This window comes from Vombatus ursinus, unplaced genomic scaffold (genome assembly GCF_900497805.2).
Source record: "Vombatus ursinus unplaced genomic scaffold, bare-nosed wombat genome assembly UNPS02014789.1, whole genome shotgun sequence".
Lineage (NCBI taxonomy): Eukaryota > Metazoa > Chordata > Mammalia > Diprotodontia > Vombatidae > Vombatus > Vombatus ursinus.
The window spans coordinates 641,184-659,974 of NW_020954567.1; the positions used below are offsets into that span (position 1 = coordinate 641,184).

An 18,791-nucleotide genomic window follows, 5' to 3' on the forward strand; every position below is an offset into this window, starting at 1 on the left:
GGACAAGGTGACACTCAGACATGTAACACATGCTATATTGATAGCATCCAATCAACTCTTAATACTCTTGTTCAAAACTGAACTCATCAGCTGTTAATTCTCAGCTGCTTGACTTCTCTCCCTCTCTTCTAAACCCACTATAGTCTGGCTTCCTGCTTCATCAGTCATTGGAAACTCTTGTTTCCAAATTTACCAGTGATCTCTTAATTGTCAAATCTAATAGATTAATAGATAATAGGCTTTTCTTCATTCTTATGCTTCTTCACCTGTGTCTTCCCTCTGGAAATACATCTGCTTTACCCTGTATCTATCTTGTATATGTATGATGTCTTCCCCATTAGACTGTGAGCTCATTGAGGGCAGTGACTAAATTTGCCTTTTAAAAATATCTTCAGTGCATTGAACAGTGCCTGGAACACAGTAAGTGCTTAATAAATGTTTGTTGCCTTGACCCGACCTTGACTGGTGACCATCTTATCCTGGGTTTTTGTGATGCTATTTTTGATTAGTCCTCCTCCCAATTCCACAGGCTCACATCACAAACTGCCTATTGGACATTTTGAATTGGTTCTCCTATAGACTCTCTTTTCCTTCCTTCCTCCCTCCCTTCCTTCCTTCTGTCCTTCCTTCCTTTCTTCCTTTCTTCCTTCCTTCTTTTTTCTTTTGGGGTTAAGTGACTTGCCCAGGTTCACACAGCTATTAAGTGAGGTTGGATTTGAACTCAGGTCCTCCTGACTCCAGTGCTCTATGCACTGTGCCACCTAGCTGTCCCTCCTATAGGCTTTTCAACCTCAACATGTCCAAAAAAGGACATTCTTTCTCCTTTGTTACCTCTGCCAAAAAAAAAAATTCCTCTTCTGAATTCTCACCATCGTCGCAGTCATTGGGTTTATAATTCAGATCAGCGTCACCCTTGACTCCTCCCTCTCACTTGGCCCCCATATCCAGTTATTTGCCAGAATACACACACACACACATACACACACAAGCATGCACATGCACACACATGCAAACACACACACATGCTCACACACACTCCCTTTATCTCTGCTCACACAGCCACCACCATAATTCAGATGTATGACCATCACCACATGCCTGGAGTATTTACAGCAGTCTCCTAATTAGTTGCTGTGCCTCAGATCTCTCTCTACTCCAATCCATCCTCCTTACAGCCACCAAAGTGATTTTCCTAGAGTATAGATCTGACCACAGCATCCCCTATTCAATAAACTTCAGCAGTTCTTTATTGTTTCTAGGGTCAAATATAAACTCCTCCATTTGGCGTTTAACCCAGCCTGACCCTTTGCCATCTTTCTAGCCTCTTATTACATGATTTTCACTGTTGTATCTACACTCCAGCCTTCCTGGCCCTATTGTTCCTTGCACACAACACTGCATCTTCTGCTCTATGCATTAACATTGGTTGTCCACTATGCCTGGAATGCTCTGTCTGCTAACTTCTACCTCATAGAACCACTGGCGTCCTTCAACACTCAGCTCAAGCCTTACTCTTTGCAAGAGTCCTCTTCCTGTCCTCTCGGTATCTTGTTCTCTAAGGCTGGTTATCTTGTACCTACCTTGTATGTATTTTGTGTATATATACAGACATACACGTGTGCATATGTGTATGTGTATCATGTCACCCAACAAAATGTAAGTTCCTAGAGGGCAGAGAATAATTAATTCATCTCCATATTTTTATTTCTAGCACCTAGAATGGTGTCTGTTACACAGTTGGCAAGTAGTAAATGATCATTGATTAATCACTGATGTCACTCTCCTGTTTAGAAACCTCATTAACTTTCTTTTGCCTATGGGACAAAGTACTCTAAGTCTGGCATTCTGGGGCCATTAGCTTCTACAACTTATTTCCAACCTACCTTTCTTGCCTTATTTATTGAACTCTATATTCTAGCTAAATTAGACCCTTAGCTCTTTTCTTATCTTCTCCTGAACTCTTCTACCTTTATCCAGTTGTGCAGATTGCCTCCTGTGTCTAGTACACACTCTGTTCTCATTTCTGCCTATTGAAATCCTTTCCCATAAAGGTCTAGCTCAGGTGTTCCTCTTACATGAAGTCTTTCTTGATTCTCCCAGCTGAAAGTGATCTCTCCCTCTTTAAACTTTCTTAGAGGACTAGCTCTTACTTGTTCCCCTGTTTCAGGCTATGTTATACTTATTGTATACTTACACTAAAGTACTTTTACAAATTAAAAAATACATATATTTCACTAGATCTATATAAAACTCTTTTATATGTGTTGAAGTGCTCGTTTTCAGATGTTGGCAATTTTGTTGATTGAAAGGGACAAAGACAAATATGACATTTACTTACGAAAAATATGGAAAAAGCAACTCATACAGACAGTGCACTTACCCAGAGCAATGATTGGCTTTAGTGTCTTGTTTCCTAGCTGATCATTTGTATATGAGCAACAAAACTTTGGAATTAATATCTGGGAAACCCTTAATTCTAGAACTGCTTTGTCATGATTGGACAACTACACAATGCATAGTTATGGACTGGCTCGCAGAAATGAGGATTTTAAAATATACTGGTTAATCTCCATAAACTAGTTAGGTTTCTGCCTGAAAGGACCAAATCCTGAACCAGGATTTCCTAGAAGAGTTGGTTCGTGAAAGAGAGGTAATATTTCTTTGCATTGTTACTGGATCCTTGCAAGAACTGGTTATCAAAAGAGAAGCAATACCTTTCTTTACTACTACCTGCTACCAGCAGAGCCACCTGCCACATCCATTAGTGAACTTTGTAAGGATAGGCCCCAAGAAAGAGAAAGGACAGTGCAATCTGCAGTGCAGAGTTGTGAACTGACCTGGGCATATCTGTTCCCTACACATCTTCCTCATTACTCTCACACCTTAAATGTGTGTCCAGTGTCCCCCGTGGACATTAAGTGCATTGATGGGAGAGTATACCTAAGGCTTATGGGTGGGATGTTATATAATTATTATTCTTGCTTTGCTATTTGAGTAAATGCTTTTGTTAAGAGTTGAGTCATCTTGTCTGATTTGTCAATGGGAAGCACACTGATGGGGGTTCAGGAATTAGTTTTAAGAGTGTAGCTACCCATCAGGTTTACCCCTAGAACCTCTGTTTGTCAGAGTTGAGTATAGGTTTAGGGAGAATGAAAGGGGAGGGAGAAAGAGAGAGAGAGAGAGAGAGAGAGAGAGAGAGAGAGAGAGAGAGAGAAAATTACATGTATTACCCAATTTGATCCATATTTCATGTCTCCGCCAGAATAATTTTTCTTAGGAATAAATCTGGTCATGTCACTCCTGTGTCCAAAGACCTTCAGTGATTTCCTTATTGCGTACTGTTTATTGTATTTTTGTTTTGTATATACAGTTTAGGTGGAGAATCATTATCAAGCACCCACAAAATATTAGGTGTTCCATTTATCTTGCATTTCCTTTACCTGTGTAAGATGGGTGGTGGGGTAGACACTTCTTCCTTAAAGGGAAACAAAGTCATGGCAGGTAGCCTTGGCTGTGAGGGAAGTGGCTGACATTTGAGTGGAGGATAGTAATGGGGAGAAACCCCGGCTGTTTCATGAATAGAGATGGTGTAAATTCTTTGGGGGATAGAAAGGGCCACTTGCTTCTCATTGATAACATTAAGGGCCACTGAAGCTGGCGTGTCCATCGCCTGTGAGAGTGCTCCCCAGCCCATCTTCACAACTCTCATTGACTTTAGTCTTCCACAGGAGACAGTGGATTGGTCAGGGAGGAAGGTTTTGTTTGCTTGTTTTGCCAGATCTGGTCTCATTTAAATGTCAGCGGTGTATGTCTCAGGCAGTCTTGGTAAGCTTCTTCTTGATTTATCCTTCTCCCTCAGCCCACAAATCCCATAAAAACAGAATTAGAAAACTGGCTGTAAGCATTTGAGGTCAGGGCTGAGCTTAAACCCACTCTTGTTAAAAGACAATTTAGCAAGCAACCCTTATGTGCTGAGTCTGCAGCAGTTGCCTGTTCTGCCTCCTAGAGAGGGGGATGGCCAGGCCAAGCTCTGGCCCATTTTACAGGGCAGTGGTGGCAGAGAGGTCACTGCTAACCCCACAAGGAAATACAGGAGGGTTTGGTGGTCCCTGCAATCATAGAATACTAGGGTGGGAAGGGAAAAAAGCAATGGGGTATATGAGAAAAAGCCTTGAGTATGCAATCAGATGACCTAGGTTTAAAGCTCTGTTCAGCAACTTATCACCTGTGTGAACTTCTCAGGTTATTTTTAATTTATCTAGGCCTTGGTTTCTTCATCTGAAAATTGAGGGTTCTGGATTAGATTATCTCTAAGGATCCTAAATTATTTGATCCTGTAACTAACTGATCATGAAGGCAATCTAGTCTAACCTCATCATTTGACAAACAAGAAACTGAGGCCCTGGGAAATGGAGGAATTTACTCGAGGACTCAGTTAAGTTAAGTGGGGACTGAACTGGGACTGTGAAGGAGTCTAGAAAGAATTTCTGTGGTTTCTTAGGGTCTAGACTTTTGGGGCTCTAGACACTTCCTCTCTTGCTTCTTCCTTACCCCTTTCCTGGAACCTTCCATATCTGGAGGTTTTTATGGGTGACTGTTTTTTGTTGGAAATCTCTGCAGTTCAGAACCCTGGTAGGTCAGGTATTGCTCTGCTTGTGACATCAGAGGTGGAAGATTAATAAAATGTGCCTTAACAAGACTAACCTGTCTAATAAATCCATGGTCCTGGCCTCTTTTGCTGTGGCCCTAGTGATGAATGGACTGTGCCGGTGTGTGTGTGGAGCCATGAGATACTATGCTGTGTGAAGGACGAAGAACACGGACATCCCACCCTTTGAACTAGGAGGGGGTGAAAGGAGTTGATTGTGACCTAGATGTGCCAAGGGCGGCTTCTTGTAAGACCATGAATTCCTTCCATGTTCCTGCTAGTAGCAGGATTGTTGTTGAATTGGTTTCAGTTGTGTTCGCCTCTCCATGGCTCCATTTGGGGTTTTCTTGGCAAAGAAGTGGTTGGATATTTCCTTCTCCAGCTGATTTTACAAATGAGAAAACTGAGGCAAATAGGGTTAACTGACTTGCTGAGGGTCGCACAACTAGTAAGTGTCTAAGGCAGGATTTGCTCTATCTGCTGCACCACCTAGCTGCCCTATAAGCAGGATTAATTCTTTTGATTGAATCCTTGATTTTCTCCCCTTCTCCCTAATTCTGGATTACTTCCCACCAGCCACAGCAGCCCTCCCTCCCTTTCCTTTACTACAGCTCTACCTCCTCCTTTGATTGTCTATTCTTTATTGTTTTCCTTCTCTCCCTCCCCTCAGAGCCTTTTTATTGTGCCTGCCTGTGAACTGGGACAGACTAGAACTCAATCACAGCTTCCATGGTCTTTCCTCTACACATTGTTTTCTCTTAAAACACATTTAAAGTGCCCAAGCATGGGCCCTGCAATAGTGATGTGCATGGAGTTGCTGACCCACAGTATGATGAAGTGGATAAAACATTGTGTGTGTGTGTGTATGTGTGTGTGTGTGTGTGTGTGTGTGTGTGTGTGTGTTGGGGAAGGAAGATAAGCTTGGGAAGCACCCATTTCTAAGTGTGTCATGAATGTATGAATCTGACCTAAAGCTTCTCCTTTCATAGCACAACAATGATGGCTTTGAGAACAATGCTGACCAAGACTGAGTGAGATCACATTCTCTTAAGTTTCTGTAATGAGGGAACTGACCTGGGCTGTGTCTGCCTTTGGGATATGTGGTTCCCCACAGAGGGTGCATAAAAAGTGTATGTGTCGGGAAGTAATAAATAATCTGGTCCTTTAGTAGGCTCAATATCCTTCTCTACTACCTCTTTGTGAAGTCTTACCCAGACTATCTTCCCTTTATAATAATTAGAAAGCCTGTATATTTCTAGCATTGACTTTTTTTTAAAAAAAGATGTCTTTTGCTTTTACTTTGATTTCATGCTTTTACCTTGATTTCATAAATATGTCCCTTGTTTGTCCTCTCCACAGTGAGCCATCTCATTTTAATCCCAAAGGTTAGAGATGCAGAAAAAGCTCAGCAGAGACAATCAACTCATCATGGAAGCCTGACAGTGTATCCAATATTGCATACTGATAATCCCTCTTCTGTACAATTAAGAGAGTGATGCTCAGTATTAACTTTTGTCGCTCCACTCTACCATGACTCATGCTGAAGGCAACTATACTATGCTATGGTCAATGTTTTTTCTACCTGGCAACGTTGCTCACATTATCCACTCTCTTGGGAATTCTTTACCACATGATCTTGAGCAGTTGAGTTTATAAATGTCCTTCAGGGTTTAACTCCACTGTCACCATTTCCACAGAGCCTTCTCTAATTCTTTCATCATCTCCATCATCGTCATCATCACCATCTTTTGTAGTTAGAATAGCTAATGAGCTCATCTTGTCTAACCCCTTCATTTTATTTTATTTTTTAAGGTGTTATTTTTTTCCAATGAACAAAAATCTATTTTCTTTACCTCCTACTTCTCCCCTAACATTGGGAAGAAAAGAGAAAAACAAAACCCTTGTAACAAATATGCATAGGCACATTGACCATGTTTTAAAAAAATGTCTCATTCTGTATCTTGGATTGATCCTGTTTCTGTTAAGAAGTGGATAACATGCTGCATTATCAGTCATCAGGAATTGTGATCATTTATTGGTTGAACAGAGTTCTTAAGTCTTTCAAAGTTGTTTGTCTTTAAAATATTGTTTTTTCCCATTTATTTATTTTATTTTTAATTTATGGAATAGAACAAGTATTTCCATAACATATATAATAAAAAAAGATGATTGCACATGAAACTGCAAACCTATTATGTACAACTTGCTATTCCTTTTAAATATATAATTGAGTTATTATGTACATTTCTCTGTTTTCTTTTTTCTTCCTCCCCCTTCCCTACCCTAAAAATAGCAATCATTAGACAGAAACAGGTACACACACACACAAACATACATATAGATATAATTTTTCTACACATACTTTCATTTATCAGTTCTTTCTCTGGATGCAAATAGCATCTTTCTTTGTATGTCTTTCATAGTTAATTTGGGTATTTATAATAGTCAAAATGACTTATTTGGTCAAAGTCATTCTTAAAACAATGTTGCTGTTAACAGTAACAATATTCTCTTGGTTCTGCTCATTTCACTCTTCATTATTTCATGCAAGTCTTTCCATGTTTTTTCTAAGATCATTGAGCTCATCATTTCTTACAGCATGAGCGTATACAACAACTTGTTCGGCCTTTCCTCAATTGATGGGCATTCCTGTACTTTCCAGTTCTCTGCCACCACAAAGAGAGATGCTATAAACATTTTAGAACATAGAAGCTCTTTTCCTTTTTCCCTAATCATCTTTGGAAATAGACCTAGTAGTGGTATTTTTGTTATGATAGAAATTATTCTCCTGGTTCTGCTTACTTTGCTCTGCCTCATTTCAGACAAGTTTTCGCAGGTTTCTTTGAAATCGTCTCTTTCATCATTTCTTACAGCACAATAGTATTCTATTATATTAATATACCATAACTTGTTCAGTCATTCCCTAATTGATGGGCACCTCTTTATTTTCCAGTTCTTTGCTATCACAAAAAGAACTATTATAAGTATTTTTGTACATATATAACCCTTTCTTTTTACAGATGAGGAAAATGAGACCCAGAGAGGATAAAAATGGCTTGCCCAAAGTCATTCACTTAGGAAGTAGCAGGGCTGCTATTCATACCAACCTTACTTTCACCCAGGGTGACCCAAGGTCATTCTCCACCCACTTCTTTCTCTTCAAAACCATGCCCATAGCCATTTCTTTATACTCTTCATTTTGGGTTTTAGTTATTTAATTTTATTCCTGGTATTTGATTATAAGTTCCTAGAGGGCAGGGACTGGGTCTTCTTAATTTTTATGTATCCCTTGCAGTGCCAAGTACAGAGCAGGTGTTCAGCAAGATTGCCTTTGCCTTGTGAGTGTCTTAAGTTAGTCACATTCTTCTCCCATCTTCTTTAAAGACTTCTTATTGGTCTAAATCGATATTCTTTCCCCCTTCGTTGACCTGATATATAAAACTTAGTCTATGTTTGCTGTTCACCACTTTTTTCCATGCTTTTCACTCCCACCGACCACCCAAGACTTAGCTAGACAACAAGATTATAAATTCAGTAAAGGCAGGCAGGGGCTATTTCCATGTCTTTTTTCCCCCCTGATATTTCCTTTTCCCACTTGCTTTGATAATGGTGCTAGACAATGGTCTGTGTTTAGTACCCCAATGGCCCATGATATCATTGGTTATTTCTTTTTTTTTTAATTTTTTTAGGCAATTGTGGTTAAGTGACTTGCCTAGGGTCACACAGCTAGTAAGTGTCAAGTGTTTGGTCTGAGGTCGGATTTGAATTCGGGTCCTCCTGAATTCAGCAGCCATCTAGCTGCTCCTTGGTTATTTCTTCCAACAGTATGGATCCCCAAACCATTCATGCCTACTCGACCTGTGTGACTCTGATTCATACCCTCCTATAATTTCATCATAGAAGGACCAGCCAATATGCAAGGGAGCCTTTTTTTTTTGTTGTTGCAACATCTAAAAAAGCTTTGTTATCTATTTTTAACATTCTTTTCTTTTTAAATTTTGAATTCCAAATTCTTGTCTTCCCTCCCCTCCCATTGAGAAGGCTAGCAGTATATCAATTATACGTGTGAAATCATGCAAAACATTTCCATATTAGTCATTTCAAAAAAAGCAAGAAAAATAAAGTAAGAAAATTATACTTCATTTTGCCCTCAGAGTTCATCAATTCTCTGGAGGTGGATAGCATTTTTTATTAACTTCTTTTTAAATTTTGAGAGGAAAGCCTTCTTCATGTTCACTTTGTGTTGGCAACTTGAATTAAAGAGAAGGCAGCCAATGTAGCAAAAATTATGATTTTTAGAGTGGGCAAGGAAGTGGCAACTGGGGTACCACATAGCAGCAAGGGGGAGCCTGAAGAGGGAGATGGGTGCTGGTGGTCTTATATTTTTAGGGCAGAGGGAGAGGGGCTACTGGTGGAGAGGGTTGGGACATTCTAAGGTGTCACCTTGTAGGTTGTTTTGCATAACAACGGAAAGTCTGTAGAGAAATCTCAGGAATCCCTAGGAGGGTCCTAGGCTGGGAGTAACAAAGTCTGGTCAGCCTCAGGCAGTTCATGGATCTGGGAACTGGAACAAAATCATTGCGGTCCACTATGTGGATACCTATGGATGGGTGAGTTTTCCAAAGGATACCTTTCACTCTTACTTTGTGACTGGCCCATTGCTTTTTTTCCTGGTCACATATTTCCCTGGTTGCATCCTTTGCACCATTTCTCTTATGTAATTCTTTGTGTTGTGGCCTGCTCACATCCACCATGTGTTGCTCTGCTGTCCTATGGGTGATCCTCCATCTCCATTTCAGATGCTATAGTATTGCATAACTCACAGTCCTACAACACCATAGGAAGAATATCAGTGTTAAAGAGATGAGCTTTTGTTCTAGGAGGAAGCTGTATAGTTTCCCAAAGATTGTAGCCTGATTCCCTCATCCTGTTCTATTTTAAGACATAGATAAATAGATAGAAAAAGCATTTATCCAGAGTTAACTATCTGCCTCGGCCTCTCTTAAGTTCTGGGGCTACAAATACAATTGATCTGGACTATTCTTGCCCTCAAGGAGCTTACATTCTTTTGGAGGAAGAAAACTCAAAAAGAGGAATTGGAAAGTCCTGAAAGAAGCTCTCTGGTTTGGGTCTGGCGACCTGGAAGTAATGTGGAGGTCTGGTTCCAGACAAAGTAAGGCAAAAGGTCATCTATCTAAGCTTGAGGTCCCTGGAGCATCATCCAAAGTTCCATTGTCTGTGTCGGGGGTAGGGGGGGACTGGGTTGAGGATTATGGTTGAATTCTGGCTGCATGGTATGGAAATGGTGGCTAGTAAATCTTGGTGTCAATAATTTGTGTAAATAAGTCAGGCTGGTAGTCAAATGCTATATTCCTTTCTCTATATCCTTAAAAAACTTTTTTTTTCTTTGAGTTTTATATTCCAAATTTTGCTCTAACAAGTTGATGGCCTGTACACAAATTCAGGAATGACTCCCACCTCAATAATAAGATTTTTCCTATCTGTTAAAATATAATCAGTTACATTTTTGTGTGGGATGTTAATTTATGTTCACCATGTTCCAAGTCTCTCAATTTCTTTTCTTAAAGAAAATATTCAAGATCAATAGGTGTGAGGTTATTTTGTGATCTTATAACCCCTCATTAATGACTTACTCTTGAACCATATTGCCCAATATTTTTTGCTATTCTACCCATGCCCATTTTTTTTTGGTAATGAAAATGCTAAATTTCAAAGTACATATTGATTTAATTTGGGGGTTCTTAAGAATTTATCTCCTCATACTCAGCTATCAATATTAGCATGTAAGCTACGATTTTCTTCATGGTAGTCTTACTACAAATACTTAAGCATGAGCATTGATATATGAGATGACCAAGCATCTCATGATGTTTTTTGTTGCCTTTGGATACATGATAAAACCAACTCTATTGACTCTTCTGTTTGCCTTTTCAAGGCAAACCTTTGAGGTATTCTTTCCTTTAGCTACAACAATTTTTTGTCTCCTATTTTCACTTATAGTGAGAATTTCAAGATTGATAAAATTTGGTTCCTCCAGCAATTGGCCATTTGACAAAGAGCTCACATTTAGAATACCAATAGCTAAGTTAAAGTTTATAGAGAAGTCCCAAAACAATGTGATTCTTAGCACTCTGAGTCCATTGTCACTTCAGAAACAGAAAACGGACATGTGGGGTTGAGTATTTTTGTATTTTTGTTGTTTTTGTAGGTTGGGAGGCACTCAGTTGAATTCATTTATTAAAATAGAATATCATAAGGTATAGTGGAAAGAGACATGAATTTGCAGTCAAAAGACCTGGGTTCAAAACCCAGCTCTGCTCCATACTACTTGTGTGATACTGTTCAACTCACTTAAGTTTTTCTGGGGCTTAATTTCACCCTCTGTAAAATAAGGAGGTTGGGTTATATGACTTCTAATGGCTTTTTCCAGCTCAAAAATCTATGATTCTATGTCTTTGTGACCTTGGACAAATAGCTTAAGCTCTCTGGGCCCTAGTTACCTATGAATTGTTGGGTTAGATGATACCTTAGGATCATTTCTAAATAAATGCACCTATAGAAAATTCCACTCACAGTTCCTTAAACCATCTGGGACCAGTCTTGTCAGAGATTTCTTATAAGATCAACAAAAAGCCTAGCGGGTTGTATGTTCCAAGTTTATCTCACTAATCCATTTGCAAAACTGTTATCTAACATCCCACTGTATATTTGTCTGAACAAGAGGACAAAGGTCAGGGTGATAAACATAGTTATGGGGACCGTGTGCTAGCAGTTCAAAACTTGGTTTGAGAACTTTGTTTCAGAGTAGAGCCGAGGGACCTATATGGGTGAGGTTACTTTAGAATCACAGCATGTTAGAGCTGAAAGAGACTTTATAGTTTACTCCCACCCCTCCTTTTCCACATGGGTTAAATGATTTGTTAAGGATTACACATGTGGTCAGTGACAGACCCAGTACTCAATTCATAGGATCTTAGAGTGGGAATCAGTCTTAGAAGTCATCTAGTTGAACTACTCACATCAAGATTAGATTAGATGAAACATTTACTAAGAGTTTACTATGTGCCAAAAAGACAGTTTCTCCCTCGAGGAGCTTGCATTCTAAGAGGGGAAGACCACACATAAAAGAGAGCTGGAAGACAGGGAGGATTGGGGACAAAAAAGAGACAAAGTGGAAAAGTTGTTCAGAGATTCAGGAGCTGAGCTGGCGTCCAGGTGAGCATGGCAGGCTGGCATGGTGGTGGAGGTTCTGAAAAGGAACTCACCAATTGGAGGAAGAGGCCGCAGGAGTGGACACAAAAATTGAACATTCACTCTATCCTGAGCACGGCCTGTGATAGTTTGTTTGCCACATCCTGAGGCACTGTATTTTATTGTTGGAGAGTCCTGCTTGTAAGTGAGGAAGGATCCATTCTGTCCTAAGAGCAGCCTATAGATAGTGGCCATAGATGGCCCTGGATTGCTCTAATGGATGGGAAACTTTTGCTTGGTCCAAATGTACCTCTCACCAACTTCCATCCATAGTTTTGAGTCCTGCCCCTGGGGCCAAGCAGAACAAGTCTAATTCATTTTCTGTGGGACAGCACAGTAAGATAATAGTTATCAGATAATAGTTGTCATGTTCCCCTCTCCAACTTGCATTCCCACAAACTCTTCTGTTCTCCAGGTTCTACATCCCTGGCTTCTCATGGCTTGTTATCCAAGTTCTTCACCATCCTTCACCGTCCTCCCTGGATGCATTGTAGTTTATCCATGACCTTCCTAAAATGGGATACCAAAAACTGAATCTTATACTCCAGATCTGATCTAACTCAGAAGGCCAACAAAAGTGTAGACTTTGCTTTGTACCTCTCTCAAATTGAATTACTTGGGTCCAAAAGCAGCCTAAATTCTAAAGAGTTGAAAGACTTTTGGCTTTTGCCAAAATAGGAGCCACTATCCCCAAAACATAATAAATTAAGTCAGGGCACACTGAAAAGAAGGTTGGGGGGGGGCAGAAAGCCCACACTCAGAGGGCTTGGCAAACCTCATAAAATCCTTTCTTGATAGCAACTTGTACACAGGCATTGCTTATAGGGTAACCCAACATGTGGAATCTCAACACTAAGAGATATTAGCTTTTTTGGTTGTCACACAACACTGTTGACTCAATGATAGATAGATACATACATACATAGATAAAACATTAATTGCTTACTACAGGCCAGATATTGTGCTAGTCATTTTTGTCTAGTTGTTTAGTCGTGTCAGACTCTTCATGACCCCATTTGGGGTTTTCTTGGCAAAGATATTAGAGAGGTTTGCTATTTCCTTCTCCAGCTCATTTTACAGATGAGGAAACTGAGGCAAACAGGGTTAAGTGATTTACCCAAGGTGACACAGCTAGTAAGTGTCCAAGGCCAGATTTGAACCCTGACACAGTGATGTCATTTTCATCTTCCTCAAGTATGAAGGGCTATAACCAAACAACCAAGTTCTCCTATGCAGCTGCCTGCTTTTTGTTTTTAGTTTTTTGGCAACTAGGTGGCACAGCAGACAGAACACAGGACTTGAAGTCAGGAGGATTTGAATTCAGATGCTAACTGTGTAACTTTGGGTGAGTCATTTAACCTCTATGTGCTTCAGTTTCCTTCTCAGTAAAATGGGGGTAATCATACACCTGCCTCACTGTTGTTGTGAAGATCAAATAGGTTAACATATTGAAAGCTCTTGCAAAAATGCTATATAACTACTAGCTCTCAGTATTAGTTTTCCTCAGCTCATTCTGAGGTTTAGCATTTATTCACTTTCTTTTGTATTTGTCCTTTGTTCCGTAGCCTTGTTTCCATTTCGGGCACAGAGAGGTCCCTGATTAGGGCTAAGTCCTCAAAGTTATGATTACATGTAATATATGGTTATTATTTCCAGTCCAATGGAGACAGGCAGTTGGAATTTCAAATGATGGGACCACTTCGTGGGATTCATTAGTTGTACTAATCAGGATCTGGCTGAGACTTAAAAAAAAAAAAGCAAAAAAACTGAAGTTACTTCATTGTGGCTCTTGTGGGTCCATATCAGTCCCTTTACAATTTCCTCTTTTCCTCTTTGAAATTGTTTGCATGTCTTAAAAACTTCATTCTCAAGAAATGGCAACTCTCTGGTATGTTATTCCCATTTGAGAGTAGTACGCGGTCCCCTCGGTCAGGACTATGCTATATTAATATTATCGGGAAGGTCATAGAATTAGAAACCTAGAGTTTATAGGAGCCTTGGAGATGACCTTGTCCAGCCCTCTAGCACTTTGGGATCAGTAGCATAGAATCTCTGATCTTGAGTTTCCCCCGGGCAGTGGAATGTGCGGTGGGAAGTTCTGAGCCTATGACCAAGGTATCTTCTACTACCTTCATGCTTCCTGCCTAATTTATTAATCTGAGATAAATCTAAACTCGTAACTTCTTTTCTATCTTGGATAACTCTTCTTCATGCCCCAGGTCTCACCAAAGCCACCCTGCATGAGGTCATTGAATTTCTCTGGGCTCTCTATTATTTTTAGTAGCATATTATTTAATGTGCTTCTAGATTTTTTAGCTAAATGGCACTGCCTGTCTATAATGACACTTTATACACCTGCCTCCCTGCCTCACTTTTGCCCACATCTCAAATATTCTAGAAATTGGTTTTGCTCTTTACAGATATGCTTCTCCTTAATGACTAGATTTTTTTTAATATGTCATTAGACACAGAGAAGAGCACATAATATGAATGGGAGACTGCAGATGGAACCAAAAACAGAGTTGACTTGATTCAGAAAGTTAGAGTTTCATCACTCTGTCAAGGGAAGGGAAGGGAAGCTGCATTTATTAAGTACCTATCATATGCCAGGTGCTATGCTAAGCACTTTACACATATTATCTCATTTGATCCTCACAACAATCCTGGGAAATGCATGCTGTCTTATTATCCCCATTTTGCAGTTGAGGAAACTGGGGTAGACAGAGGTTAAGTGACTTGCCCAGGATCACATAGCTCCTAAATGTCTGAGGCTGGATTTTAACTGAGGTCTTTCTAACTTTAAGCCTAGCACACTACCTACCATGTAACCTAGCTGTCTCATGGCATAGGAAAGTTTGATAGATGACGCTTCACCACTGATAGGCGGGCACCAGCTGCCTAATCTTGGGAAAGTCACTCACTCTCTCTGGGCCTCAGTTGCCTTCTCTGTAAAATGGTACATTAAAAGTCTGACTATAGGTGGGGTTGGATCAGATGATTCTGGTTCTAAGGTCTGTGTTTCTGACATCTTCAAAAAGCATTTGATGCTAGTGCTGTGCTGCTGGACTTGGGCAATCAGAGTTCCTGGCCCCTTGGAGGTCACAGACTATGACAAGCACAGACAAGGAGAGGAACCTCTAAAGTCCAGGCAGCCAATAGATGAAGAGCATTGAACAGATTCTATCATAGAGCTTTGAACTCCATGTTTAAGTTTTGTTTGTTTGTTTGTTTCATATTTTTCAGGAGTTTTTAACATGGCTTCCATGAACTTGGTTTTTATAATAATTTTTGATGCCTATATTTCAAAACAATTGGTTTCCTTTGTAACCTCATGTGTTTCATTTATGCATTTGATATGATCAGAATTTTCTATTCTACATTTCGTAATGCTTTCCCTGTCTTGTTTGGTCATTAATTCTTCCCCTCCCCATAGATCTGACAGACTGTTCCTTGCTGTTCTAATTTGATTGCTTCATTGCCTATGGTACCTTTTAGCAAGATGTAGTTTCCTTCTTTATCCCTTTTAATTAGGTCTGTTTTTGCTTTACTTTGTCTAAGATCAGGATTGCTACCACTGCTTTTTTTTTTTAACTTCAGCTGAAGCATAATAGATTTGGCTCCAGTTCCTCCCTTGCCTTTAGTCTGTGTGTGTCTCTCTGCTTCAAGTGTGTTTCTTTTAAGCAACATATGTAGGATTCTGGTTTTTGATCCACTCTGCTGTGAGCTTCAGTTTTATGGGAGAGTTCATCCCATTCACATTCACAGTTATGATTACTACCTGTGTATTTCCCTCTCTCTTATTCTTCTTCCTGTTTGTCCTCTCTATCCTTTTACTCTTTCCCACCTCCCCAGTGTTTTGCTTCTGTCTACCACCTCCACTGATCTGCCCTCCCTTCTGTCAGTCCTCCTCTCGCCTTTACTTAATCTTCTCCCCTCATACTTCCTTGTCGAGTAAGATAGATTTGGATGTTCAGCTGATTGTGTCTATTATTCCTTCTTTGAGCCAATACTGCTGAGAGTAAGGTTCAAGTGATGCCCATTGCCTTCCCATTTTTCCCTCCACTGTAATGTCTTTCTCACTTCTTCATGTGAGATAATTTACCCCATTCTACCTCTTCCTTCTGCACCTATTGTACTCCTCTTTTTCATCCCTTGCTTTTTTTTATGTCATTCCCTCCAATTCACATTATACCCATACCCTCCGTTTATGTATATTCCTTCTATCTGTATTGCTAGTGATATAGTTTTTAAGAGTTACAAGTATCATTTTCTCATGTAGGAATGTAAACAATTTAGCTCGATTTCTCTTTTTACCTGTTTATGTGAATCTTGATCTTGGATGTCAAATTTTTGGTTTAGTTCCAGTCTTCTTATGAAGGCTTGAAATCCTTCTATTTTGTTGAATGACCATTTTTTCCCCCTTGATGTATTATGTTTAATTTGGCTGGGAAAGTGATTCTTGATTATAGTTCTAGATCCTTTGCCCTCTGGAATATCATGTTCCATGACCTCCAATCCTTTAATGTTGCAGCTGCCAGGTCCTGTGTGATCCTGATTGTAACTCCCTGACATTTGAATACTTGCAGTATTTTTTTCCTTGACTTGATGGTTCTGAAATTTGGCTATAGTGTTCCTTGGGGTTTTTGTTTTGGGATCTCTTTCCTGAAACGATGGGTGGATTCTTTCAATGACTACCCTGCCCTCTGGTTCCATGACATCAGGGTAGTTTCCTTGATAATTTCTTGAAAGACATTGTCCAGGTCCTCCTTTTGATTATGGCTTTCAGATAGTCCTATGATTCTGATACTGTCTCTCTTGGATCTATTTTCTAGGTCAGTTGTTTTTCCCATGAGGTATTTTACATTTTCTTCCATTTTTTCATTCTTTTGATTTTGTTTGACTGATTCTTAATGTTTCAAAGAGTCATTAGCTTCCATTTGCCCAATTTTAACTTTTAAGGTGTTGTTTTCCTCAATTAGCTTTTGTACTTTCTTTCCCACTTAGCCAGTTATACTCTAAAGAGTTGTTTTCTTCAGTGGATTTTTGTATCTCTTTTTCAATTTGGCCAATTCTTTTTAAGCAGTTTCCAAAATTGATGACTCTTTTTTAATAATTCTCTTGCATCACTCTCATTTTTTCCCCCAATTTTTCTTCTACCTCTTATATATGATTTTTAAGCTCTTTTTGAGATCTTCCATGAGTTCTTTCTGGGCTTGAGACCACTTCCTGTTTTTCTTGGGAATTTAGCCCATTAGTGTTTTGACGTTGTTATTCTCTTCTGAGTTTGTGTCTTGGTCTTCCCTGTCACCATAATAATTTTCTATATCTTTTTTGTTGTTTTTTGCTCATCCTTTTTTCCCCCCTTTTTTTCTTTTCTTTTAAATTTGAGCTCTGCTCCCAGTGTGGAAGGGGCACTACCTCTGACTTCTTGTGCTAGTGGCTGCAGGCCCTGGCTGTTTACCTGTGCTGATGTTGCCCTGAGGACCACAGGGGACCTTGTGTCTGGTGCTGTACTGGGGGTGGGGTGGAGCTGGCTTGTGCTGCTGGAGGCTGTAGGGGTCTGAGAGCTTACCTGGTGCTGAGTTGGGGTCCTAGTGGTGGTGTCTGGTATGTGGTGAAGTCAGGTAGGGTGTTTCTCAATTTCTCTGTGGCTACACTGAAGCAAGTGGTGGTCTGGCCTCTGGGGGTTGCCTGTTTGCCCAGGGCAATGCTGAAGCATGGTGGGCCAGTGCTGGCTGGCAGCTACCTGTTCGCCCAGGGCTTTGCTGAAGCATGTGGTGGTTCTGTGAGCTGGAGTCTGCCAGTACCCTTGGCTATCCTAAGGCATGTGGGATGTCCTAGTGTTGGCATTTGCCTGCACCACCACCCTGGGGCTCAGGATCTCCCACTGATTTGCTTGGGGGAGGGGGTGTTGCTGCTGACTTGTTGGGATGCTTCCATTTTGGACTGTGCTCCCCTTTCACTCCAGTGAGATGGACCTTTCTTGCTGATCCTTTAAATTTATTGGGCTAAAAGATTGTTTCATGCCATCTTTTTGCTGGTTCTGCTGTTCCAGGATTTGCTTTGTGGCTCTATTTTATTCTTGTTTGGAGGTGAGTGTGGGAGAGTTATAGTGATTTATTGCTCACTCCACCATCTTGGCTGCTGGAAGTAGCCCTCCACTTTATGCATTTGAGAATGTGATTCTAAGAAGGGAGTCCATAGGCTTCACCAAAGCTGATTGCCAAAGGGGTCCATGATACAAAAGAAGTGGTGAATCCCTATTGTTCTTCCTTAATGGCCCCCCTGAAATTAAGTTACAATGCAACAAGCTGATCCTAGGTTCCTAAGGCACAAACTCTGGTAGATTTTAGAAGGCTAGAAAGGCTATAAGGAAAGGCCTACTGGTGGACCACGTTTCTGAGGTTCTGCCTGCCTTAGAGGTTCCTCACCAGGTTCATTGTGGGATGATAAATTTTTTGGCCATTGCAACTCCTGTAGACCTTCTCATTGACAGAAATCTTCATTGGTGTCAGGAATGCCCACATCAATGAAATTACACATCCTTGTGGTGTGGAAGTTAGCTCTCACTGAGTGACAGGCTTGGCATGTCAACACTAGGTAAGTATATGTATAGTCTATGTAAATATATGGGTTGGACAACAACAACAGGCACATTTAGGGTAGTGGGGTAAAATGGTTGGAGCTCAATCTCAGCTTGTCACAAACTGAAGTCATCATCTGGCCTCTGAAATGTGTCCTTTTCTCATTAATGGTACTGCCCTTTTTCTCATCACTCAGGCTCATAACCTTGGAGTCATCTTATATTTTCCCCTCTTCCCTCAACCTTTACATTCTCCGCCACTCCCCCATGCCCACCTCATAACCAGTT

General features: G+C 40.3%; 1 protein-coding gene across 4 annotated transcripts in view; it reads left to right on the top strand.

The window, feature by feature from the left end:
• Positions 1-18,791, top strand: part of LOC114047482 (carboxyl-terminal PDZ ligand of neuronal nitric oxide synthase protein-like) — a 379,736-nt gene that overhangs the window by 20,813 nt on the left and 340,132 nt on the right. The window lies entirely within an intron of this gene.